The sequence below is a fragment of the Eleutherodactylus coqui genome, chromosome 6 (assembly GCF_035609145.1).
Source record: "Eleutherodactylus coqui strain aEleCoq1 chromosome 6, aEleCoq1.hap1, whole genome shotgun sequence".
Taxonomy (NCBI): domain Eukaryota; kingdom Metazoa; phylum Chordata; class Amphibia; order Anura; family Eleutherodactylidae; genus Eleutherodactylus; species Eleutherodactylus coqui.
In genome coordinates this window covers 25,130,039-25,156,252 of record NC_089842.1, presented here as the reverse complement: position 1 = coordinate 25,156,252, position 26,214 = coordinate 25,130,039, and the positions used below count along the sequence as shown (strand labels likewise).

At 42.1% G+C, this 26,214-nt stretch overlaps 1 protein-coding gene and 1 long non-coding RNA gene across 2 annotated transcripts in view; both read right to left on the bottom strand.

Annotated features, from left to right (window-relative positions):
- The window catches only part of LOC136631959 (chymotrypsin-elastase inhibitor ixodidin-like), a 76,069-nt gene that overhangs the window by 14,108 nt on the left and 35,747 nt on the right, over positions 1-26,214 (bottom strand). The window lies entirely within an intron of this gene.
- Positions 12,374-17,208, bottom strand: LOC136631965 (uncharacterized). Its single transcript, XR_010793109.1, has 3 exons — positions 17,180-17,208; positions 16,945-17,013; positions 12,374-12,412 (listed from the first exon to the last, which is right to left on the bottom strand). It is a non-coding gene; the product is annotated as an uncharacterized lncRNA (long non-coding RNA).

Below are 26,214 nucleotides of genomic sequence, written 5' to 3'. Positions count from 1 at the left end.
ATACTGCTAGTCCCTACACTAACCAGGAGTCCAGCAGAACCGGACACCGTTCACACCACATGCTGCAACAGGACACAGATAGCAGGGCACACAGCAAACTAACACAAAACTGACAGAATTTAAACGTATAAACGGACATGAACCAAGTCATACTGCAACCCTCACCAGACAAGCATTCATGACTACTCACCTGAGGGGCCTTGCAGTGACTGACTGGGGGCTGGGTTTATATGTGAGCACAGATCCAGGGGATTGGCTAGCAGAAAGTACCACACCCAGCCAGCTCAATCATTAACCCTGAGAGTGCTGTGCTGCTGGAATCACAATAATACAACATATCTCAGCAGCACACGTAACAGTAGGGAGTTGAAATACCTATACCTCATGTCCCTTTAATATAACTATGTGTAAAGTGACCTTCTATGCAAATATACCGGATGGATATGCAAATATCCCACTCCAGATGACTTAGGCCAAGATATGACAGGAGCCGGCTCAGGCTATTTTATACATCGGTATAGCTGGTCTATTAAGACGAAGAAGGACTGTATTTGCACAGGCACTTAGTCCTCATGTCCACGGGGAAAAGCAGAATTAAAATCCGCAGCGGATCACCCGCACGCGGATCCGCACCCCATAGGAATGCATTGACCACCTGCGGGTAGATAAATACCCGCGGATGGTCAATAAAAGTGAATTTAAACTTTTCTGGAGCATGAAAAAAATGGACATGCTCTATTTGGTGCGGGTCTCCCACGGGGTCGGCTCCTGCAAGCTTCTATTGAAGCCTATGGAAGCCGTCCGGATCTGCAGGAGACCCGCGCCTGAATTAAACGAACCTGCTCCGGGCGATGCAGATCTTCCTTCCTTCATGGCAGGATCTTCTTTCTTCGGCCTGGCGGATGTGCCGAGCACATCCGCCGGGCCGAAGAAAGAAGATCCGGCCACGAAGAAGGGAAGATCTGCATCGCCCGGAGCAGGTGAGTTTATTCTTATTTTCAGCGCTCATGTCCGCGGGGCAGGAGGGACCCGCTACGGATTCTCCATGGAGAATCCGTAGCGGGCCTGATTTTCCCCGTGGACATGAGGCCTTAGGAATAACAGGGAATGTCAGCAGACTTATAAATGAGATGAGACACCAGTATAAGCTGGAAAATCCCTCTCTGTGCAATTTAGCTTCTGTTTTAGCCCTGAATGCCTATAAATAAACACTATTAGTTTCACTGCAAGTGTTTGAAAACATTGAAGGCAGAACAAATGAGTAATCCAACTTCCCAAATGATAAACACGCTGAATATACAGCTGGGTATGCAAGAAAGTGATAGATACAAGGAATTAGTGTAGTGGTCCAGCACACCATCCTGGTCCCTTCCATAAATGTTATACATTAAGTCTTATGTCGATGCACTCTTGAAGTCCTGTCTTGTCATATCCAGCATGTGTTGCACAGCTGCGGTGCTTGAGAGGTTAACTCCAATAAAATCATTGTCTGCATGTAAATGTATCAGTCTGCCATGTCATGTGGTATAAGTGAGGGTATAAATAGGAGGGATTGAGAGTGGGAAGAAAGTTTTTTGCTCGATCTTCAGTGATAGTTCCTGACCTAACACAGAGCCACATGGAAGCACCTTTAGCTTCCTTGTGGTGAAGATGGAGGAGACGAAGAGATATCCCATAGCGACTGAAATCTGGTTGTAAGTGGAGTGAGTCCCAAACCCGTAAGAGAGTAAAGGTAATAATTCAAATTACAAGTTGTTCCTGTGTGGCTGTCCAAAGTTAGGATCACCGTGTAAAAAATAAGCTACCAGTCACACCCACATGTCTCCAGTGTGGGGTGTTAATGCTAATCCTTTAAGTAAATAATTGCTGCCAAAGTGTCTGTGGAGTGAGCCCTATCTCCTTCCTCCTCCGGAGTGCTCCCAGTCCAGGAGTGGTACCTGTCAAATAACGTGGACTATAGGACCGGTCTCATCCTGTGTATCCTCCCTGATCTCTGATCTCTGTTCTACTTTCACTGTGAAGAATTGTACCTGCATTTTTGTGAATAATTGTTTGCTAAAGTTTATTGCAAGTAAAGTTTATACCGGGCCCTAACCGTTCCTGGGGCCCCTAGGTACTATACACAAGTGTCTGTGTTTATTCTCCACCGTGTAGCATACCAGTGGCGTCACGCATGATAACTATTACCCCCATCTTCCTGCTTATTGGCATTCCCTATCCTAGGGGTATCGAAGGTGGCCCGCAATACTGCTCTGCCCTTGGCTACATGTCATCCCTCAGGGACCAGAGCCAGGTAAATGCCACCATGACAAGCCAGCACTTCATGTTGGTCAAGTGTCTGGGGTCATCCCTCTGGGGTGTTGCATTAGCAACTCAGTATGGGTGCTAAATAGTGCTAGATGAAGTAGCAGCTTGTGATAAACACTAAATGCCAATCATCTCTCTATCCTTAAACAGCTATCTTGCTCTAACTCCCTCTAGCTGTCTCTTAGAGAACTATTATCACCAGCTCTTTCTATCTTAGTGATTTTCTTCTATCTATCAATTTCTCTCTATCAACTTGGTTATTGTTTCTCCATCTTTTTTTTTTCTCTGTCCTTTCTTCAGTTAAGGTAAATGCTAAGTGATTCATCAGGATGGTATTAGAAAAACATTCTTTCAGACAGCCAAGATGTGCGGCATGTAATTTCTGATAATGAACTGGTAGGCATTGGAAACACCTTGGTTTATATAGCCCATAGCTCCCCTTCCCCTTCCCTGGGGGCCCGTCCTTCTCGCTCCAATGAGGGTGTCGCTGTGAAGCAGAACCCAACGCAAAGATCTTGCGATGTCTCTGTGGTCTTGTACATGTGCACCGGTCACCAGTGGCGCCATACCCAACACCTAACCATGGCAACAGGTACAGGTGACTGCGGCTGGACAAGGTGTCACAGACAAAGGTCAACACTCACAGGGGAGCGTGCTGAACAGTGAGTGCGACACATGTCACATCTACAAATCTTATTCCACAGGACCACTTCATTGCGCTCCAGAACAAATGATTCCCATTAGGGGTGATAGTCAAGAAGCCAAAAAATCATCCATGATGTAAAAGTATATTCTGTATTAAAAACAAGTCTGATCTATTCAGCAAACTGTTGCTTTGTTATTTATTTAAATATATATATCACATAACCCATAGTCATGGTAACTAAGGTGAAACATCTGTCATCCCTTCAACTAAAGGCACATTCATTCATGCCTTTTGGGGTGCAGGATTCAAGACGGTGGATCCAGGCTTTTTCCTTCTGGAGCAACCTACAGTTGATATTCCCTCTCTGACCAGTAGGCCTGATCAGTTCCATCGCTTGGAAACTGATGACATCTGTATTGTTGTCATGGCACTCTCGTATGTGTGTTGCCAAGCTTGTAAACTCACCCTGATTGATGTTTCCAATGTGTACAAGCATTCGTCTTCTCAGTTGCTGTACTACTTTACCAACACAATTCATTGGGCATGGACATGTAGCCACATATACTACAGCTGTTGAGCAACAGTTCATAAAATCTCTTATTTCATTTATCTGCTTGGTCGATGAATTGATAAATGTAGAACCCTTTCTCATAAATTTACAAGCCTTGCAGCCTGAACAAGGAGACAATCCCTTGACGGGATTAAGTGTCAACCAAGTTCGTGGAGCAGGTATGGTTCAAAGTGACTATGCACTAGGCAGTCCTTTAAATTTCTGTCTCTTCTATACGTTATTGAGGGTCTTTCCGTAAGACATTTAGTCAGATCCTTGTCTTCCCGTAAGATGTTCCAGTATTTACCCACAATTCTCCTTATTTGGCTAGATCGGTCATCAAAAGTGCCGATCATCTGAATGACATTATTCTCGTTCATTTTATACTTAGCAACTAAGAAATCACTCCTATTTTTTCTTTGTGCGAGGTCCCGAGCCGTACGTATTATGTCATTCGGGTGTCCTCTTTCTCTTGAATCTATCTGCCATTTCACTGGCATTTGGTCAAACTCCAGGTCATTAGAGAAGTTTCTCCTGCCTCTTAGAAACCAGCCTTTGGGAATACCTCTCCTCAAGGCCAGGGGATGGTAGAAACGCCAATGAAGTAGGTTATTCGACGAAGTGGGTTTTCAGAAGATCGTAGTTTCAGGGAGGCCTGTTTACGTCTTTGAAATTTGCAAGTGTAAAAAGGTAATGTATTTACGATGGATTTCTGAAGTAAAAAACAGGCCAAGGTCATTCTTATGCAGAAGAGACAGAAGACCCTCAAAATCAGCCAAGGTTTCTAACCATAATATAAAGATGTCGTCAATATATTTTATCAATGGGTCTATTTTTCTTTCCAAATAATTTTTATTAGTTTTTTTCCCACATGTATCATATATATGCCAATAATCAGTAAATAGCAATACATAGTAAGATCAGTTTTTTCTTCACTTAAAGGGGTTGTCCCGTGGCAGCAAGTGGGTCTATACACTTCTGTATGGCCATAATAATGCACTTTGTAATGTACATTGTGCATTAATTATGAGCCATACAGAAGTTATAAAAAGTTTTATACTTACCTGCTCCGTTGCTAGCGTCCTCGTCTCCATGGTGCCGACTAATTTTCGCCCTCCGATGGCCAAATTAGCCGCGCTTGCGCAGTCCGGGTCTTCTCCTGTTCTCTATGGGGCTCCGTGTAGCTCCGCCCCGTCACGTGCCGATTCCAGCCAATCAGGAGGCTGGAATCGGCAATGGACTGCACAGAAGAGCTGCGGTCCACGGAGGAAGAGGATGCCGGCGGCCATCTTCACCGGTAAGTATAGAAGTCACCGGAGCGCGGGGACTAAGGTAAGCGCTCCGGTAAGCTTTCTTTAGGTCCCTGCATCGGGGTTGTCTCGCGCCGAACGGGGGGGGGTTGAAAAAAAAAAAAAACCCCGTTTCGGCGCGGGACAACCCCTTTAAGTAATATATATAAGGGCAAGGAGGAGAGAAGGCGAGCGACTCGACTCCATTCCTGCCCCCAAATTCAGTGCCCTCCTAGTAACGTCTGCCTCCTGTCTAACTCTAACAAATTCCCCCTGGTCGCTTTGCACAATATTAGGTAAGATTTGTGAAAGCCCTGTAGCCAATATGATTGCATACATTTTTATGTCTACATTTAGTAGCAAAATCGGTCTGAAGTTTGCTGTGGAATCTGTTGCTTTACCCGGTTTGGGGATGGCAACAATGATTGCTTGTAACATCTTACTTAGGAACTCGCCTGTAGATATGGCCTCATTAAATGTCGTAGCAAGGTGTGGGGATAATATAGTTGGAAATAATTTATAATACTCGTTAGAAAATCCATCTGGGCCGGGCGATTTAAAGTTTTTCAGGGTTTTAATGGTTTTATGGACTTCTTCTGTGGACATGGGTTTGTTTAGATCTTGTGTTTGACTATCTATTTTGGGGAGATTCATTTTGTTTAAAAATGAATCTGAAGCTTTGTGGGGAATCCCCATTTATACAGGATTTTAGCTGCACGCAGAGTTAGGGCGCCCACCCACTGGCGTTTGCGATTTTCATGCGTGAAAAACGCAGCGTTTTCGGCGCGTTTTTGCCGCGTTTTTGCGCCTTTTCCATTAATTTCCATTGACATTCATGGGTGCATTAGGAGAAAAATAAGGACACATATGCAACTGACAGTTCCTATGTTAAAAATCGCAACGCACCGCAAAAAAAAATGCCAGTGGACAGGAGTACATTCAATTCTAATGGCTCTTGAGAAAAAACGCAAAACGCAAAGAAAAAAAAATCGCCAGTGGGTGGGCGCCCTTAGCGTTTTGGGCAGAAAGGCTCTTCTTGCCTGCATAGTGGCAGGGAGAGGTCTGCAAAGAAATGGATGGATGAATATGGCGCAGGCAACGGGTTTGCTTTACGTGAAGCATTCATCAAGGCCTCTTTCACATGGAAAAAATGAATTCTTGCCATGATGTCTCTTGGTACTTTTTCTGGGACATGGCTTGGTTTAGGCGGTCTATGGATTCTATCGATTATAAGCTCTTGTTGAGGAGTATTTGGAAGCAAAATAGAGAAGTTTTGACAGGTAATCTTGCAATTCACTCTGACTGACGCTTTCAGGAATTCCCCTCAGTTTTATGTTATTGCGTCTACTCCTATCCTCCAAATCCGCCATCTTGTTTTTCATAACTGCCACTTCCTCTGTCAATGAATAATGCGCACCTATCAGAGAAATGTGAGATGTAGTTAGCTCCTTCATTTTGTTCTCCATGTCTGTATGATCTCCCAGTTCCCGTATGGAGGAATTGAATGCTGCAGGAATGGTAGATATATCACTTTGTAGTGATCCCCTCAGGGCAAGGATCATATTTAATAAATTCTTCAGAAGCAGGCTGCTTAGAAGTAGGAACATTTAGTATGAGATCTTCTTCCTCTAATGTGTGCTTATATTGTTTGAATTATGCCTGTCGGGGACTGAGGAGACAGCCTGGGTCTCTGTCTCTCCCGGCTAGCAGAGGGAGTTGCAGTGCTAGAGGGAGGCTGTTTGTGACCCGGCGCCATTTTGTCAAGAGCAGCGGGGCTGGGGTATGCTCCTGTAATGGAGTGACTTACCCCCTCCTGGAGAGATGCTCGGCTGTGCAGTACCTCCGTTACATCAGCGGTGCTTGCGGCTCTGTCGGATAGGTGAGGAGAGTCGGGTTGCTCATCATTCCTCTCTTCTGAGGCTGTAGGAGAGGGGACCCACGGATCTGCGCAGCATGGTCCCGGTCGGCACTCCACGCCGAGAAGAAGTCCTTCACCTGCTGCGGCTGAGGCTTTGGTGGCTTCCTCTTTGTCACGGCTCTCAGCATTAGGGATTCCTCTATAGGTAAGTTCTTTTTCTAACCTCTGGGACACTTATTTTTATTGCTTTAAGGCAATAGTTGAGCAGAGCTCAAAGTTTAGCTACCGTCCCGGCTGCATTCAGGCCACACCCCTCTTCAATAGGTCTATTTTTGATGTTCAGGACTCATTAGATTCTTTGAGCACATGTATTTCCTCCCACCAGCCCAGGTATAGATTGGCGTACATGGGGACACAAGGACTCCCCATGGCCGTACCCCTGAGCTGGTGGAAGTACTTACCCTAGATAGAAAATAGTTGTGTTCCAAAACATGAAACAGTAGCTGAACCACAAGATCGTTATGAGTGCTAAAGTGTGTACCTCTCTGATTTAGAAAATACCTTGCTGCTCCTACCCCTCCAAGACGGGAAATCAAGGTATACAGAGACTTAACATCAAGGCTTGCTAACATTACATCAGTTGATACAGATACATCCTCAAGGCGTTTCAATACATCTGTGATGTCTCTCACATCCTAATAGACCAGCTATACCAATGTATAACCGCATCATTTAGATAAAGCTATTCGGTCTGTGTTTGTAGTAGGTAGCTATTCATGATCTGAATGACAGATAGCTTCTGTAGGAAGGGTCCCTGCATGTCCCTTCATGGTGTCTAATCTTCTGTGAAGGTATCATTGTGTGGATCAGTTTCTATCTAGCGGTTCCCACTTTACACACCTATTCTAGGGTGTTTCTTTGTCCCAGTTCTAAATAAAAATGTGTGCGCTCATGGAATATGCAAGATGATACCCCAAATAGGTTGAAAATCCAAGAAAAGTGGGAAATAAGGACGGCACTTACTCTGGAGGAGGGGGAGTGTATCAGACAAGAAGCCCCCTTCTTGAAGTGCTGACTCCTCAAAATCCTCCTCTGTCGTAAATAATGCTGAATTGCAAGTAGATTATGTCTTTACTTTTATTTCCGAATGGCAAGGGCTATGCGTTTCGGTGCACGCAGGCACCTTTTTCAAGGTATTATTGTGTGAAGGTATTATTGTGTGGATCGGTTTCTATCTAGCGGTTCCCACTTTACACATCCATTTTTGGGTGTTTCTTTGTACAATCAGTTCCCTGTCCCAGTTCTGTTATGATATCACAGCGTTTCTGGGAGAGGCTTTAAAGATTAATGATAGAAGTCACCAATGTTCAATAAATAGTAAGAGATAACACGAATATATATATCGCATCACCCGTTTTTTCTTCCCAAATGAATATCCATGAGTCTGGGGGTCTATGAGGTTTTTACGTTTGTCCTTGTTTTAAATAGCTGCGTTCCCACAATAAGTCATCTTGTAGATATGATACCTTTTAATGGCTAACAAAAATACATGTTATAGTGAGCTTTTGAACCTCCTAGGATCCTTTATTGGGCCTAATGAAATAGATCCGAAGAGGTATATATATACACATACTTATGACAAGGCACAGAAATGGATGTGATTAATTTGCACTTTAAAAAAATACCACAACAGGATGGGTAGAGAAATAAATAAATACTTAAATAGTCCACTGAAAAAGATGGGGTTTTATGGTTCTGAATTAGTGTTAGGGGTCATCAGGCCAGCAGTGTTATCTGTGCGACAGATGTCTCATACTTCACGCATGAATCCTCTTGAAGAATTTAGGCCTTTGTTGAAAATGTCAAAAGTTGTTATACATTTGAACTCCCAAATTCTTCTATGATTTTGTGATAAGCCTACCCCTAAAATAAGCCAAAGCTGGATTCCCTGAAAAGAAATAAGGAATATTTACCTAGCATTTAGAAAGTCATTTTTTGGTTGTGGGATTCAAAAATCCCACCTCCAGAAAGCGATGGCTCTAATTGGTTCATCCAGCACTACTCAGCCAATCAATGCAGCGTTGGATGAACGAATGCGAGGGCTGTGATTGGTTCATCCAGCTTTACATTGGTTGGCTGAGCAAAGTTTGTGGAGGTGGGATTTATGAATTGGTGAATCAATGCACAATGTGTACAGGCAGGTTGTTCACCGAGCTTCAAGTAAATCCCTTTTAAATTTACATTTACATCAGCGAGTGCAATATTGGCCCGAGAAACTCAGACTGTTATCACACTTATAAAACTGCAACTTTTTAATGAGATTGTGATGCATTTTATGAGAAAAACGCAACCCATCTCTGCACTTACAGTTAAAATAATGAGCAGTTTGGGCAATCGTGGGCCCCCAGGAGTCTCTCACCCCAGGAGGTCACCCAAACCACTCATAATATAATCCACCAATATGACTAACACTTAGTTCTCCATAGATACATAAGAAAACACAGAAGATGATTGTGAATCTTTTATTATCATTTGAAAGAAACAAAATCCATCCACAGTTAGTAATAAGAGATGGAGGCTACAAATATGGCCGCCCAGCTGAGCTGTGGGGTTATTTGGGACAATCCTTGGGAAGGATGCATCTGTCCCGCTTATCATCGGGAAACACGTAGCCAGGCTTACAGGTGCAGCCTGGTCTGCACATAGCCATGCAGATCTTGTCCTCCACAAACCAGTTGCTGCAGGTGTCGGCGCATGCGGGACCGCATTCTGTGTACGTCCTGTTTCCGGTGCACTCCAAGCAGTCTTCCTTCTTTATACACAAATCCCCCAGCTCCAGAAAACCTGATTCACAATAGCAGCCGGCACGACACATCCTACTGCAAATGATTTGTTGGGGGTTGTCGCAGGTTGACCAGCATTGTCTACATGTCCAATACATTTTATTGGGTCCACAGGATGGTACAGTAGCTGTAAAAGTACAATAGTGTTAGTGGGGGAGAGAAACGGATACATCAGGATGTCAGTACAGTCAGAGGGGGAAGGACTTGAGAACCAGATCAGGTGAGGCAGCGGCTCAGTGATTAAAGGGGTTGTCCCGCGGCAGCAAGTGGGTCTATACACTTCTGTATGGCCATATTAATGCACTTTGTAATGTACATTGTGCATTAATTATGAGCCATACAGAAGTTATAAAAAGTTTTTTACTTACCTGCTCCGTTGCTAGCGTCCTCGTTCCCATGGAGCCGACTAATTTTCGCCCTCCGATGGCCAAATTAGCCGCGCTTGCGCAGTCCGGGTCTTCTGCTCTCTTCAATGGAGCCGCTCGTGCAGAATGCCGCCTCCGTGTAGCTCCGCCCCGTCAAGTGCCGATTCCAGCCAATCAGGAGGCTGGAATCGGCAATGGACCGCACAGAAGAGCTGCGGTCCACGGAGGGAGCAGACCCCGGCGGCCATCTTCATCGGGTAAGTAAGAAGTCACCGGAGCGCGGGGATTCAGGTAAGCACTCTCCGGTTTGTTTTTTTAACCCCTGCATCGGGGTTGTCTCGCGCCGAACGGGGGGGGGTTAAAAAAAAACCAAAAAACGTTTCGGCGCGGGACAACCCCTATAAGCAGTTGTACCAGAATAGCAAGTGTTATTCCATATCTTAAGGATATTCACAAGATAGGGGATAACTTGGTGATCGGTGGTGGTCTCATTGAGTACCCTGCTGATCTGGAAGATGGGACTCCTGCCTTCCTGCCCTGGCAGGGGTTGTTTTTTCCCCCGCAGTGACATCACTGGGAATGGAGCACTAGCCGAGCCTGTAGGGGCAGCACTCCATTTATTTCAATGGGGCAGACGAAAATAGCTAAGTTTAATGTCCTCCTTGCTACATGAAGAGGGTGAGGGGATAAAGTAGCGCTGCAGTGAGGAGGAAGAGGGACACAGGACCCCTGTTCTCGAGATCAGAGGGGGTTTCAATGGTGATACCCTAACCGATCATCAAGTTATCCCTTATCCTATAGAGGAATATAAGAGCGTTCGAATATTTGGCTACTTTCATTGAACTACTAATATCACACATTAGTCTGCAGACTTGCTGTGTACATACTATATGCTTCAAGGCCTGCACAAACAAAGATGGCCGCCCCAGCTGCTCTGACTGTCTGATGCAGGTTGTGCATTAGGGCTCAGGCCCCAGTGGCGTTTTACACATTCACAGCCCATACACTCTGATGACAAAGAGCTGTCAGAAACCGCATGTGGGCTGAGTATGACACCGCGCACAGCGGGGAATCTGACGTCACGGACATGCGCAGTCCAGGCAGAGTTTCATTCAAAGAGAAATAGAGCATGCTGGGATGTCGATGGAACAACAAAAGTCCATTGACTTTGACCAACTCCCTTCACTGCGTATCAGTAGTAATCCTCTGCCGCGGTTTTCAATGGGAAACATTGCACTCGCCTGCACTTCACACACCGTGCGATGTTCTGCTGGCTCCATTGAAAACAATGGGTGATGCGTTCTGAGGAAACGCCCAAAAATAGGACATGCTGCAATTTTTTTCAAAAGAATAGGATTCATATTCGCAATGCACAAATCTCGCATGATTTTCTCAGCCATATGAAAGCGGCCGTTGGTCTCCTTATGTTTGCATGTATGTTTGTGAGCAAAATTTGTGCATGCAGTGAATAGAACCCTTTGATGAGTTTTTTCTCATTTTCTTTTTTTGCGCAAATGAAAAAAAAAAACAGCATGCACTACTATTGTGAGTATTTGTGCACCAAAAGTCCCCATAGAAGTCTACAGGGGGGCACAAATGCACGCACAATGGGATACGCAATTCTGCAGGAAAAAAGTCACATCTGGAACTTATTAGGCTAGAAAGCCATTTAAATCAGGATGTGGTTGTGTCCTGTATGCAAAACTACATGCCCTGCGAGTGCAAAAAAGGGGGGGGGGGGGGGTTGAATACGCCACTACACACACAACTGTGTTTACGTGATCAAACAATTTATATTGTGTTTTACCTATTTTGATTTTACCTTTGTTGTACCCCCCTCCCTTTCCCAAATGAAAAATAAAGAATTTATACCCCAAAAAATTTGTTTTATACGCTGCTTGTAAACCACGCTTCTATAGCAACCAATAGCTTGCTCTAGAAGCGCTTGCACGATACGGACAGCGAGTAGCAACTTACCTGACAGCTCTGTGGTGCGCCACTGTCCAGGGTGCTTTCCATAGGCTCCTAAGGAAGCCATGGGAGCAGGCTGCCCACACCACAGACGTGTGAACGGGCTGCTCCACGGAGCTAGGGGAAGCCCATTCACGTGCAGAATTCCTGCATGTCAGCAGCGTGGTTTATACGTTGCTTAGCAGCGTGTAAACCACGCTTGTCTACCTCATAGGGCAAATATGTTGTGCTGAACCATGCACAATTGCGCATACACTCGTATGAAGGAGCCCTTGTAGCGGAAAAAGGTCTACAGTGGTAATGGTCATGCTACGTTCTTTCAAATCTGCTGCATGTTGTATTTGGTGCAAAAAAGTTGTAGCAGCTTCTTATTAACCCATGAATGTCAGCCGCAGTTCTCTTCTTCCAGGAATGGGGAGAGGTGAGTATGATGGGTAGGGGAGATTTGCCGGGTCTTCTGGGGGTCTCCAGATATTGCTGGGGAGATGGGATGTGCACTTTATTCATATCACGTCAGTAATGAGGGATATTATTAGGATGCACTTACGTTTGTACGGATTCCCTGCATCATCCATGTGCAGAACTACAAGACAGAAAAGAGCAGGAGCTTCCTATTAATCCATGAATGACAACAGCCATCATCATACAATCACATCTACAACCTTCTATTGAGATACAGAGTAGGAAGAACATCTACTGGTGTCATTCTGAGCTGAGGGCCCTTATACCTCAGAGGTCCACGCTTCTGGACCCCAATGCAAAATCTGTAGTCCTCCCACTATCATGCATTATTTACAGCCCCCAACCCAAGCATATGGACCCCATCAGCTTCAGGACATGGGCCCAAATGCATCCCTTGCATTCAGCATAACGGTTGGACCCGATGACCATAGAGATCCCTTCTAAGGCCATTTTCACAAGGCTAATAAAATCACATGAGATTCGAGCATCGTGAAATGCACAAACCTCGCACGAATATGAAACCCATTCTTTTGAATAGGGTCATATACATTCCTACACAAAACAAATTGCAGTGTGTCCTATCTTGTTTTCAGTAGGGCAGGCACAGCATCACACGGCGTTGGAGGTGCACGCGAGGGCGATGCAATGGGAGGTTTGCTGATTGAAAACATTGGGAAACACTCCGCGAACCTCTGCTGCGGCTGTCAGCTGCAATGGAGGATCAGTAATTCCCTGAAGTGATGCGAGGCACAAAAACACATCGCATCCGTGCGAAAATCGTACGTTAGCAAGTGCAATATCAAGCGGAGCTTCACGGTCTGATATCACACTCGCCCATGTGAAATTAGCCTCCCTCTGCAATTTTATGATTATGCTTCTGGAGATGATTGAATCTTTAAAAATTGAACATGTGGGAACTTTGCAAAGGGGGTCTTCTGATTTTACTTAGGGGGTTTATCGGATTACATAAAAACTACAAGTATTATTACTGTGAACAGCACAGCTCGGCACTGCTGACATCAATGATAAATACATGAATGGAGCTGTAGTACCAGACATGGTCTGTAGACAAGAGTGGAGCTGCTCTTGCTAATAGAGCAGACTTTATTTTAACCCTGGATATCCCATGTAGGATCTCTATTTTAGCCTCCATTTCCCCCCATGTTTTTCAGAACAAAGACGGCTACGCCAGCAGAGCCTATGTGAGGGAAATTCTATCGTAAACCACCAAAAACCATCTGCAAAGAAAAAGCACTTTATTTCTTATCTTTATGCCTTAAAGAGACGCTGTCACCATTTTTCTGCACCTCTCTGAGAGCAGCATAGTGTAGTTCCTGCCACACTGATTGCACTGATACGCCTGCTGTGTGGATCTGTGCAGTAGTTTCAGAGAAGCTTGCACTTTATCAGTAGCAGCACATGCATAGAGATACAGTTACCAGATGTCTTGATTTAGGTGGGACAGTCCCGCTTTAGGACCCTGTATCCCGCCTTACGCAAGGACCCCAGCAGGACAGCCATTTGTCCTGCTTTCTGGTGATGCCTGGTCACCATATAAAGTGATTACCGGGCAAGGTGCCGCAGCTCCCTGCCCAGTAATCACTGTGGAGCGCCGCAGACCAGATACACACCCTGACAGCAGTGTGTGTATTCGGGATCCTCCCTCCCCTCAGCTCTCCTCTATGGTTCCGCTAGAGAGGAGAGCAGAGGGGAGGAGCGCTGTTGCAGGTGCACAGACTTCCAGCCATTGGCAGCAGCGCTGCTAGGATCATCTGCGCTGTGAAGATAAGGAGGAGGGTAAGTATATGAGTCACTGTGGGAGACACTGGGATGGTATAGGGGGCACTAATACTATGGGGCTAATGTGAGGGTAACTAATACTTGCCTGGTCTAGGGGAGCACTAAAACTATGGGTCACTATGGGGGTCACTAATATTGCTGAGGCGAGTATAAGGGAGCGCTAATACTATTATGGCTACTGTTGGGGTCACTATTATTGCTGGGTATACTGTGGGGTGTCACTATTATTGCTGGGGATACTTTAGGGCTCACCATTATTGCTGGGGCTACTGTGGGGGTCACTATTTTTGCTGGGAATAGTGTGGGGTGTCACTATTATTGCTGGGGAAACTGCGGGGTGTCACTATTATTGCTGGGGAAACTGTGGGGTGTCACTATTTTTGCTGGGAATACTGCGGGGGTCACTATTATTGATAGGGATACTTTTGGGGTTACTATTATTGCTAGGGACACTGTCGGGTCACTATTCTTGCTGGGGATACTTTGGGAGTTACTATTATTGATGAGGCTTCTGTAGGGGTCACTATTATTGCTGGGGATACTGTGGGGTGTCACTATTATTGCTGGGGCTACTTTGGGGGTTACTATTATTGCTGGGGCTTCCGTGGGGTCACTATTATTGCTGGGAATACTGTGGGGGTCACTATTCTTGCTGGGGATGCTGTGAGGTGGTAACTATTATTACTGGGGGGTAACTATTATTGCTGGGGATACTGTGGTGGGGCAATATTATTGATGGGGCTGGTATAGGGGAGCACTAATACTACTGGAGTCACTGTGGGTACACTATTATTGCCGGGGCTTTTATAGAAGCCGGGGAGCGCTGACAGTTGGAAGCCCATGGAGGAGGTAAGAGTGAGCGCTGAATAGTATGAAATCAGCTGCAGTTATGCAGCTTATTTCCAGTCAAAATCCACATCAATACCCCTTTAAGAGTTAGTTTACAAGTTTCGGGAAAAAAAGGGTTTCTATTGTGCAAGAGTGGAAAAAATTCTAATAATTTTGGTATCGTCGTAATCGTACAGACCCTCAAAAAAATGTATCATGTCATTTATACTGCACGATTAAGGCTCAATCTCCACGGGCAGAACTGATTTGCGGAATCCACGCAGGTTACTCGTGCGAAAGATCGGCAAATCAAGCAGCCCATAGATAATCATGGGCATCCGCACATGAATTAAAGATTTGTTTTGTGGACCTTTTGTACATGTGGTCGCTAGCAGGGTCGGATTCCACAACGGGCACCCGCATTCGGAATCAGACCCGCCCGTGCACATTGGGCCTTACACTGCTTTCCAAAAAAAATAAATAAATAAATTTTACAATGTATTTTATGCACCCAAAAATGGTACCAATAAATACTGGTGGACAAAGCCTGGTGTCGGGGAGAGTGGGTGCTCAGCTGACACTTGCTCTAGCAACAGGGCTTGAAGAAACCATGGTCAGTGCGACTGCGGCATGTAAGAGGCTGATAGATGGGGGGGGGGGGGTGGAGGCTTGAATACAGCCTCCGGGTCTGCCAGCTACAGTGGCCCATGAGACTGGACTTAATAGGCTTTCTAATACACTACTATATAATGAAGTATAGTAGTGTGTTAGAGGAGTGATAAAAGATGTTGATATTCACATCCCCTAGTGGGACAAAGAAAAAAAAATTTAAGTATTAAAAAAATAGTAAAAAAGAATAAAAATAAAAATGCAAAAAGCTCACTTTCCCCCCTTTACTATGCTAAAAAGAAATCACGTATGTGATATCACTGTGCTTGTAAAGACCCATATAAAATAGTACATTATGTAACTCGCACTGCACATGTCAAATAGAAAGTAATTAAAACATTGCATTGATCAACAAACGGTGCTATTAAAAAATACAACTCATCCCGCAAAAAATAAAACCCCTGACACGGCTCCGTTAACAAAAAAGAAAAATGTTAGGGGTCTTTGAATTCAGCAATAAATAAAAAATACACTAAAAAAAGGGGAAATATTGGTAAAAGAATTCTATATCAGTTTGGTACTGCCACAATCGTACCGGCCTGAAGAATTACTTGAAAAGATTTTTTATACTGCACGGTGAATGCTGTTAAAAATAAAAAAAAACATGCCAGAATTGCAGATTTTGTTAATCTTGCCTGTAGAAAAAAATGGAATAAAAAGCAATCAAAATGTTATTTGTTCCCAAGCATCGGATAAATGAAGACCAGAGTTCCTCCCACAATAAACTAGCCCTTGTAGGGCTTCATGGGAAAATAAAAATGCTTTGGCTCTGAGAATGTGGCGACACAAGAGCAAATCTCTAAGAACAAAAAAAAAAAAAAACTTTTTTGTGTACATAAATAGCAAAACATAAAAAACTGCATAAACTTGGTATCGCTGTAATCATGCCGACCCCGAGAATAATGTTATATCACTATTTACTTTGCAGACTGAATGCCGCAAAAATGAAAAAAAAAATAAAACTAATGGCAAAATAATTTTTTTCCCCCAATCTTCCTAACAAAATTTAATAAAAGTTATACAATATATTAGACTGTATGCTTTGTGTACCCCAAAATGATGTCATTAAAAATACAAAAAAAACAAGCCCTCATACAGCTATTTTGTCGCAAAATTAAAAAGTTCTGGCTGCTGGAATGAGGCGATTAATGTTTTTGTTAATATATAATCGGGAAAAAATGGTGACAGAATTCAGCGGTTTACCTGTGTGAAAAGGTGCGTTACTTTGGGGAAATTCTCCCCTCTCTCTATTACTGCATCATTTTAACAAAGTGCAGACACGCATCTTATATGTATTAGACGGCCAGCAGCCCTAGAGTCTACAGTTTATAACAGTACAAGAGCAAGCTCACTTACCGGATGCCGATGTCAGGAGGATTATGCCCAGTTTCCACATCTCCAATGTTAGACTTCTGACTGTTCTGTCTATAAAGAAGAAAAATGTCAGTAAATTATTCTTTTTCTTCTCAGACTTCCCCGCTATCGCCTTCCCTAGTAGGCCGGTACAAGTCTTGGCCGCCCATCGGACACCCTAGTGTTCGTAGTATACTTGTAGAGTATAAGATGAATATACAAGGGCTGTAATACTCACACTTCTGTCCTCGTCTCTTCTCTGTATTGTTCTCACTGATGAGTGAGATCTGAATTATATACTCCAAAGGTGTGGCCATGGACATTACAGCCAACATGCCAGGTCATACAGGCACTTGGCGATTACAGGAACTTGAATAGAGAATAACTGGTTTCAGAAAACGTAACATATGAGAAGGGTTACTTGAAAGTTAAAAGGTAATCACATTAATCTCATCAAGACAACCCTGTTCATATGTTCTATTATGGTTTATGGACATCATAGAGAGAGTTCACTGCTCTGTATGAGGGTCTCCTATTGGACTCTGTTATCATCTCTGTGCACTCCTCTCTGGGAGTGTAGTAGCCTAGTGGGTATTGCAGAACACTCACGGTACACTTGTCCTGTCTCACCTGTCTGGATGTCGTTCCTGGATCCAAAAGGTGCTGTCTGTGGGAGAGACCCTGTGTCTCCCCTTCTGCTCTAAGCATAGATCTCAACTCTGATATCAGCTGGTCTCTCATTGGCTGACAGTCAGATTTAATCTTACTGGTGCAGAGCTCAAGGGTGAGGAAGCAGCTCTATTAGTCTCTATGTAGAAGGAGGAATTCAGAAAGTGCGGGAAGGAAAGAGATGCTATAAATAGGAGTGTCAGAGAACAGTTAGGCAGACTCAGCCAGGTGTGAGCGAGGAGTGGTTGCAGTGCCGTGGTAGTAGAGGAGGAGTAGTTCAGCGAGTTATCAGTTACCTAAGGTAGAGTGAGGCGACCAACCCGCTCCCTTGGCATCCAGACACAGAGAAGAGAAGATCCTTCCGGAGGTCCATCTTCATCTAACAGTGAGTTGTAGCTACCCGGTGAAGTACAAGCCAAGATTAACATATAGTCACTTGTCCCTCTGCTTCATAATATCCTACAGTCAAAATCTAATTTACTTGGTTTATCTAAATTCACTAGTGGGGAAAATTGTCTAGTCTATCTATCTTCAGAAGAGAGAGCGTTAAAGTCAGAGTATCATCAATTCAACACTTCTGTGTCTTGCTTGCTCGGTACTGTGTCCTTGTATACCTGCTATAACTTCGTCTTCAGAGAATTGTAAACTTAATCCGTTGTTGCCAATACCAAAGTTAGTAAATCTGCTCACTTTCAAATTGCTAAACTAAACTGGACTCGTCTCCATTATTTTTGCAACATATCATCGGGAGTGTCCAATTAGAGTGTGGCGTCACTGTGACAAGGACTAGGCCTCTGGCCATACATACAGTATGTTTATTGAGGCGTTGCAGGAGAACACTGTTTACAGTGATACGTCTGCTGTGTGGATCTGTGCAGTAGTTTTTTAGAAACTTACCTTTTATCAGTAGCGGCAAACGCATAGAGGACTACTTAAAGTAGTCCTGGATATTCATGAACTGCAGCCTAGCTGTACACTCCCCGCCTCCTGCCACTGATTGACAGCTATCTGCCTATAAAGCTACATTCACACGGGTGAGCGCAAGATTGGGCAGAGAAGCTCAACCCCATACTGCACTTGCTAATGTTTCATTCAAAAAGGCCTCACATCGCTTCTGTGGAATTGCGATCCTCAGTCATGTGTTTCACGAGCGTCAGAGGATTGCAAGTGTTTCCCTATGATTTCAATGGGAAACATCACATCACACTTGAATGCAAATGACACAGCGTCAGAAAATCACAGAAAAAAGAAATCTAAACAGACAAAAGAAAATCACTGAAAGCGGCCATATACTTACTGATATACTAATACAAGAGGCAGAAAAAAACAACACATCCCCCAACATGCATAAAGCCAAACTGCTATATGGAAGAGCAATTGCACATGTGCGAGGTACTGATGGACAACCACTCACACACCTTCCTTATATTAAGGGGGGTGGCTGCTTTGTGCTATTCTTGCACAAAAAAAAAGAGCATATACAGGGTACCAGTGTGTTCACCTTTGGGGTGCAGGGCAGCCCTCTGGATGAAAACATGGAGTCATTAATAAGCTGTAAGCATGCATGGTGCACTACACGTACTATGTGGCCTGACACCCTGTATATGCCCTTTTTTGTGCAAGAATAATACAAAGCAGCCACCCCCCCTCAATATAAGAAAGGTATGAGAGTGATTGTTCATCAGTACCTTGTAATTATCTGTGCAATTGCTCCTCCTTATAGCAGTTTGTCTGTCTCCATGTTGAGGGATGTGGTGTTTTTACCTGCCCTCTTGTATTAGTATATCAGTAAGGCTGGTTTCACAGGGCCAAGAAGTCATACACATGAGTGATGTTTTCCATCATCACATTGCATTGAGGGAATAAATCAATGCATGTCCTATCTTTTAGCGTTGCTCGGAACACATCACCCATTGTTTTCAATGGTACAGTAAAACACATTACACGTACGCCGTACAATGTGCACATGAGCGTGATGCTATGCTTCCCATTGAAAACAATGGTAAGCAGTTGCCGATCCTCTAATGTGACTGAAAGCCATGCCAGAGGTTCGCTACTCCCCAAAGTAATGGGAGGCATTTCTGCCATAAAAATAGAGTAAAAGCGTATGCTGACGAGCGGGATATCGGGCTGAATTTCTCAGCCTGATATTGCGCTCGCCTGTGTGTAGGTAGCCTTAGTATATGGCTGCTTGCGGTGATTTAAAAAAAAAAAAATGGAAATATGTTCATTCAAAACAATTGAGTTCATAGTCGTGCGAGTTTTGTTCATCTTGCAATGCACAAAAGGCATGTGAGATTCTTGCCCCTGTGAATGTAACCTTACTGAGCATTTGGTTCCACGTGATTCTTATATTTTGGTGTGGGGGGAATAAGGGTCTTCATTTTCTTTATTTTATTAGACTAATTTCTAGGTTTTACTTCTAAACATTTTATGTATACAAAACAGATGACCTTGTTAGTTAGAGATACAGACATGCACCACCATAATCCTGCCAACCTTGCATGCCCGTTGTTTATCCTGTTGGAGGGCCTTTATGTTGGAGAAACAGGACAAAAACTGAAAGTGAGGATAAGATCTCACCACCATACAATAAAAGCAAGAAATACAGAATTACCTGTGGCGGAACATTTTTCTAGTCACAGACACAATATAGAACATATGAAAGTTACTATACTAAAAGGCAATTTCAAATCTCAGTGTCACTGAAGAATTTGTAAGTACTAGTTTATAGTATTTTTGATACTCTCAAGAATGGAATGAAGCTCGGAGGGCGATTTTTACATCAGTGGAGAATATAAGAAATCAGATTGGGTCCAGCTGGGAGAAGAAACAGAAGAAGTTTGATCAGTTGCTTGGTGAGGAGCAAATGATGTCTGCTAAAAATGCAGAAGAACGGCTCAGTAGAGACATTGAAAGGGTGAGGTTTGAGCAACAGATGGAGGGTGAACAGTCTTTTGAAGTACAGGAGAGCAAAGAGAAGATAGAAGATGGGGCTGCTAAAGCTGAGGAAGCCACTAAAGAAGCAGAGACTGGAAAAGAGGTTTCAGAATCTGTGTAAAGAGAGCAATACGGAAGACATTGTAGGTAAAGAGAACAATGTGAAAGAAGTTGCAGAGAATAGGAAAACAGAATCAATAGAGGCTGACTCTACACAAGGGCTTGAGAAAAGCAACTGAAGAGCCAAGGGCAGTTCATGAATGAGCAAGCATTTGAGCAAGAGCATTAGCAAGATGGGTTTTAGCAAAAGATTCAAAATCAAGAAGTTAAAAAAGTGTCAGAGAAAGGAAAACCACACTGTGAGTGACAGAGAGATCCCTGAGCATGGAGCTTTGACCCTGGAGGGTAGGTCTTGTGATAAGGCCTAGGGCCCGGTATCTGGAGGAGGGGGATATGTGGCAAGGTAGTACAAAGTATGAACGCAAAATAATCCAATTGCAGGAATACAGCTTATTGTGGAAAAAACTTGCTTTTTATTTTCTTTATGGTGCTTGAATAATACAGAGAACGCGTTTCGGTTATGAAACCTTGTTCACCTCTGACTTACAAAGCCATTATGCAAACCTTAAAAAGGTTTAGTGAAAATAAGTGAATTAAAAACACATGTGCAATTAACCCATGGCAATCTGCTATTTCAATTACCAAAACCTGTCCCTCCTGCAGGAACTTGTCTTGGTTTCTACATATATGCATTGCATATCCAATAGTACATACACACGAACATTTATCTATAATATGCTCCACTTAATAACATGAGATATGAGATCAATATGACATCGTTACAGAAGCAAGAAAAAATAATGAATAAAAATAAACGAAAAAATGAAAAGGACTTTCCAGCAGCAACACAGAAATTAGACACAAATTGTTAGTATGAGGTAATGCGAGTAACAACATGTTGTAATTAATAACAGTACATTATATGTTATTGGCCAAGTAGGATTATGTTGGGATTAATAACTATTTTTTAATGAACAGTATCCACTGTAACTAATAAATGTATAAAAGGTCTGTTTTATAATTCATTCCTTTCGGGAATCTTGTGTTTAAGTTTAATATCCAAAACGCTTCCCTTTTAAACACTTTATCCGGGTTAATCGTTCCTCTCTTTTTGTTTGTAACTTTTTCAATGCCAAAGAATGAGAAAGTATTTAAATTTCCTTTATGTTTCTCACAGAAGTGTTTTACCGCACCTGAACTATTCACATTATCCTTTTTAATATCACGGACATGTTCGTTGATTCGGGTCTTCAGCTTTCGTGTAGTGCAACCTATGTAGTTCAGATTACACTCTCTGCATTGAATTATATAAACTACATTAATAGTGTTGCAGTTAATGAAATTGTAAATCTTATACTCTCTATTGTTATCGCTGTCAGAAAAGGTTTTTCTTTTGTCCACTAAGTGACAGACAGTACACCTAGGATCTCCGCAGCGGAAAAAACCTTGAAATTTCAACCACTGCGGTTTTTCTTTTTTGGAGGAAAAAGTACTGGGTGCTATAAGATCTCCCAAGTTTTTACTTCTTTTTGCAACACATTTAATCCCTTCTTTTAATATCTCATCAACAGTGTCATCCTGTCTTAAGACAGGCAAAAATTTGAAAAACAGTTTTTTGATCTCATAAAAATTCCTACTATATGCCGTAGAGAAAACCATTCCCTTGTTATTATTCCCTTTTTTCTTTGTACATTTATCTTTAAGTAATACTTCCCTATTGATTGTTTCTATTTTAGTGCATGCCTCATTTAATGATGACTGTTTATAACCTCTCTGATGCAGCCTATTTCTGATATCCACTTTAGCTGCATCAAAAGAAGCATTGTCTGAACAGGATCTTTTTGCCCGTATTAGTTCCCCTACGGGGATAGCTTTGATAGTGTGTCTAGGATGTCCACTATTAGCATGTAATATGGTATTACCTGCTGTTATTTTTCTATATAATTTGGTCTCTATTCCTTTAATACAATTACCCCTTAAGGTTAAATCAAGGAACGGTACTTCCACATCATTATGTGTCACAGTAAACTGTAAATTCACAGAATTATTATTGATATAATTTTCAAACTGGCCAATTTGTTCATGTACACCATTTTGTTCCGGACCCTTGTTCCAAATAATTATTATGTCATCAATGTATCTCGCATACCACACCATGCGGCCAGCAAAAGGATTATTATGATTAAATATAAAGGAATCTTCCCACCAACTCATAAAGAGGTTGGCTATAACCGGAGAAAATTTAGACCCCATCGGGGCTCCAGAAACTTGTAAGAAAAATTGTTGGTCAAAGGAGAAAAAATTATGTGTCAACAAAAATTCCGTAGATAACAAAATAAACTCCTTTAATTCATTGCTATAATTGCTAAAATTTTGTAAGTGAAAACGCACTGCTTCTATTGCCGCATGGTGTGGTATGCAAGAATACAAATCTTTGACGTCACATAGGATCCAACACAAATTATCACTCCACTTCATATACTGCAATTTCTGTATTACATGCTTGCTATCCCTTAAAAAACCAGGAGTTCTATATACCAACGGCTGCAGGGATCGGTCCACCCACGAGCTCAATTGCTCACAGGGTGAGCCGATCCCTGCAACTATCGGTCGCAGTGGAGGTGGAAATATTCCCTTATGAATTTTAGGGAGGCCATGGAATAAAGCCATAGTAGGATTTGTGGGAGACAGATATGAAATAATTTTATCATCCAATATGCCAAACTCTTTTCCCCTATGCAATAATCTGTTAAGTTCTTTTAGACAGCCTTGTAGCGGATTAGTATCAATTTTTTTATATATATCAGTATTATTTAATATATTTTTAACAAGATTTGCATAAAGGTCAGAGTCTAGTAGAACTATGTTACCCCCTTTATCAGATTTACGTATGACTAAGTTCTTGTTATCCATAAATTCTTTCAAGCCAATTTTTTCTTTAGTAGTAAGATTATCTTTTTTCTTTTTTCTATGCACGTTGATTTCTTTTATTTTGAAAAGTTCTTTTTCTATGGCCAGTTGAAAGTCATCCATATATTTTGTTCTGGCATTCAGGGGGTAGAAACTTGGGTTGGGGATATGGAAATTGATCTTATTTACGTTTTTCGTATCACCCGATTCACTTCCACCTTCCTTTTCCAACTCTATTAAATCTTTGGTTGCCAGAATTTCCTTAAAGGTACAGTCCTCAAATTCATTTGTGTATTGATAATTAGACGAGATATCATGTGAACCCGTATTTGTACTCCAATTTTTATCAAAAAAATATCTTTTAACTGTCAAGGATCTGATAAACCTGTTTACATCCAATAGTGTATCAAATAGAGAAAAGTCATTTTCCGGTGAAAAACTTAAACCTTTGTTTAGGAGACATATTTGTTGTTCTGAAATAATAAATGGTGTTAGAACAATAACATTTTTGTTCACATTCTCCGATTCCTGCTGGGATATCTTTTGTTTAAAGTTGCCTCGTTTTTTTGTATTTTCTTTCTCATGCTTAAACCGGATACACCTGGTTCTGGACTTGACATGCTACAGCTGGACGAATCTCTTTCTGTAGTGTGTCCTTCAGTATCAGTTGTGGAAAAAGTGACTTTGTTATATTTTCTTTTTCTAGAGTTTGGCATATTGGATGATAAAATTATTTCATATCTGTCTCCCACAAATCCTACTATGGCTTTATTCCATGGCCTCCCTAAAATTCATAAGGGAATATTTCCACCTCCACTGCGACCGATAGTTGCAGGGATCGGCTCACCCTGTGAGCAATTGAGCTCGTGGGTGGACCGATCCCTGCAGCCGTTGGTATATAGAACTCCTGGTTTTTTAAGGGATAGCAAGCATGTAATACAGAAATTGCAGTATATGAAGTGGAGTGATAATTTATGTTGGATCCTATGTGACGTTAAGGATTTGTATTCTTGCATACCACACCATGCGGCATTAGAAGCAGTGCGTTTTCACTTACAAAATTTTAGCAATTATAGCAATGAATTAAAGGAGTTTATTTTGTTATCTACGGAATTTTTGTTGACACATGATTTTTTCTCCTTTGACCAACAATTTTTCTTACAAGTTTCTGGAGCCCCGGTGGGGTCTAAATTTTCTCCGGTTATAGCCAACCTCTTTATGAGTTGGTGGGAAGATTCCTTTATATTTAATCACAGCAATCCGTTTGCTGACCGCATGGTGTGGTATGCAAGATACATTGATGACATAATAATTATTTGGAACAAGGGTCCGGAACAAAATGGTGTACATGAACAAATTGACCAGTTTGAAAATTATATCAACAATAATTCTGTGAATTTACAGTTTACTGTGACACATAATGATGTGGAAGTACCGTTCCTTGATTTAACCTTAAGGGGTAATTGTATTAAAGGAATTGAGACCAGATTATATAGAAAAATAACAGCAGGTAATACCATATTACATGCTAATAGTGGACATCCTAGACACACTATCAAAGCTATCCCCGTAGGGGAACTAATACGGGCAAAAAGATCCTGTTCAGACAATGCTTCTTTTGATGCAGCTAAAGTGGATATCAGAAATAGGCTGCATCAGAGAGGTTATAAACAGTCATCATTAAATGAGGCATGCACTAAAATAGAAACAATCAATAGGGAAGTATTACATAAGGATAAATGTACAAAGAAAAAAGGGAATAATAACAAGGGAATGGTTTTCTCTACGGCATATAGTAGGAATTTTTATGAGATCAAAAAACTGTTTTTCAAATTTTTGCCTGTCTTAAGACAGGATGACACTGTTGATGAGATATTAAAAGAAGGGATTAAATGTGTTGCAAAAAGAAGTAAAAACTTGGGAGATCTTATAGCACCCAGTACTTTTTCCTCCAAAAAAGAAAAACCGCAGTGGATGAAATTTCAAGGTTTTTTCCGCTGCGGAGATCCTAGGTGTACTGTCTGTCACTTAGTGGACAAAAGAAAAACCTTTTCTGACAGCGATAACAATAGAGAGTATAAGATTTACAATTTCATTAACTGCAACACTATTAATGTAGTTTATATAATTCAATGCAGAGAGTGTAATCTGAACTACATAGGTTGCACTACACGAAAGCTGAAGACCCGAATCAACGAACATGTCCGTGATATTAAAAAGGATAATGTGAATAGTTCAGGTGCGGTAAAACACTTTTGTGAGAAACACAAAGGAAATTTAAATACTTTCTCATTCTTTGGCATTGAAAAAGTCACAAACAAAAAGAGAGGAACGATTAACCCGGATAAAGTGTTTAAAAGGGAAGCGTTTTGGATATTAAACTTAAACACAAGATTCCCGAAAGGAATGAATTATAAAACAGACCTTTTATACATTTATTAGTTACAGTGGATACTGTTCATTAAAAAATAGTTATTAATCCCAACATAATCCTACTTGGCCAATAACATATAATGTACTGTTATTAATTACAACATGTTGTTACTCGCATTACCTCATACTAACAATTTGTGTCTAATTTCTGTGTTGCTGCTGGAAAGTCCTTTTCATTTTTTCGTTTATTTTTATTCATTATTTTTTCTTGCTTCTGTAACGATGTCATATTGATCTCATATCTCATGTTATTAAGTGGAG